The sequence below is a fragment of the Caenorhabditis briggsae genome (genome assembly GCF_000004555.2).
Source record: "Caenorhabditis briggsae complete genome, chrX, whole genome shotgun sequence".
Taxonomy (NCBI): Eukaryota; Metazoa; Nematoda; class Chromadorea; order Rhabditida; family Rhabditidae; genus Caenorhabditis; species Caenorhabditis briggsae.
Genome location: NC_013491.2, coordinates 17403684 through 17405399, shown reverse-complemented (window position 1 = coordinate 17405399; position 1716 = coordinate 17403684).

Genomic DNA, 1716 nt, shown 5'->3' with positions numbered 1-1716 from the left:
GAATTCTCTCTTCTAAAATCATAAAATTAAAAAAAAACAATTTTGAAATTAAGGAATGTTTTAATTCATTTTATTTAAAAATCAATTAATTGGAAACGGAACAGAATGAAAACGCAGTGTTCAAAAATTAAAAAATCGCATTCCAATTTTCAAGTTTCTGAATTTCTCTTCTAAAAATCATAAAATTAAAAAAAAAACAATTTTGAAATTAAGGATTGGTTTAGTTCATTTTAATTAAAAATAATTCATTTGAGAACGGAACAGTATGAAAACGCAGTGTTCAAAAATTAAAAAATCGCATTCCAATTTTCAAGTTTCTGAATTTCTCTTCTAAAAATCATAAAATTAAAAAAAAAACAATTTTGAAATTAAGGAATGTTTTAATTCATTTTATTTAAAAATCAATTAATTGGAAACGGAACAGAATGAAAACGCAGTGTTCAAAAATTAAAAAATCGCATTCCAATTTTCAAGTTTCTGAATTTCTCTTCTAAAAATCATAAAATTAAAAAAAAAACAATTTTGAAATTAAGGATTGGTTTAGTTCATTTTAATTAAAAATAATTCATTTGAAAACGGAACAGTATGAAAACGCAGTGTTCAAAAATTAAAAAATCGCATTCCAATTTTCAAGTTTCTGAATTTCTCTTCTAAAAATCATAAAATTAAATAAAAAACAATTTTGAAATTAAGGATTGGTTTAGTTCATTTTAATTAAAAATAATTCATTTGAGAACGGAACAGTATGAAAACGCAGTGTTCAAAAATTAAAAAATCGCATTCCAATTTTCAAGTTTCTGAATTTCTCTTCTAAAAATCATAAAATTAAATAAAAAACAATTTTGAAATTAAGGAATGGTTTAGTTCATTTTAATTAAAAATAATTCATTTGAGAACGGAACAGTATGAAAACGCAGTGTTCAAAAATTAAAAAATCGCATTCCAATTTTCAAGTTTCTGAATTTCTCTTCTAAAAATCATAAAATTAAAAAAAAACAAACAATTTTGAAATTAAGGATTGGTTTAGTTCATTTTAATTAAAAATAATTCATTTGAGAACGGAACAGTATGAAAACGCAGTGTTCAAAAATTAAAAAATCGCATTCCAATTTTCAAGTTTCTGAATTTCTCTTCTAAAAATCATAAAATTAAATAAAAAACAATTTTGAAATTAAGGAATGGTTTAGTTCATTTTAATTAAAAATAATTCATTTGAGAACGGAACAGTATGAAAACGCAGTGTTCAAAAATTAAAAAATCGCATTCCAATTTTCAAGTTTCTGAATTTCTCTTCTAAAAATCATAAAATTAAATAAAAAACAATTTTGAAATTAAGGATTGGTTTAGTTCATTTTAATTAAAAATAATTCATTTGAGAACGGAACAGTATGAAAACGCAGTGTTCAAAAATTAAAAAATCGCATTCCAATTTTCAAGTTTCTGAATTTCTCTTCTAAAAATCATAAAATTAAATAAAAAACAATTTTGAAATTAAGGAATGGTTTAGTTCATTTTAATTAAAAATAATTCATTTGAGAACGGAACAGTATGAAAACGCAGTGTTCAAAAATTAAAAAATCGCATTCCAATTTTCAAGTTTCTGAATTTCTCTTCTAAAAATCATAAAATTAAAAAAAAACAAACAATTTTGAAATTAAGGATTGGTTTAGTTCATTTTAATTAAAAATAATTCATTTGAGAACGGAACAGTATGAA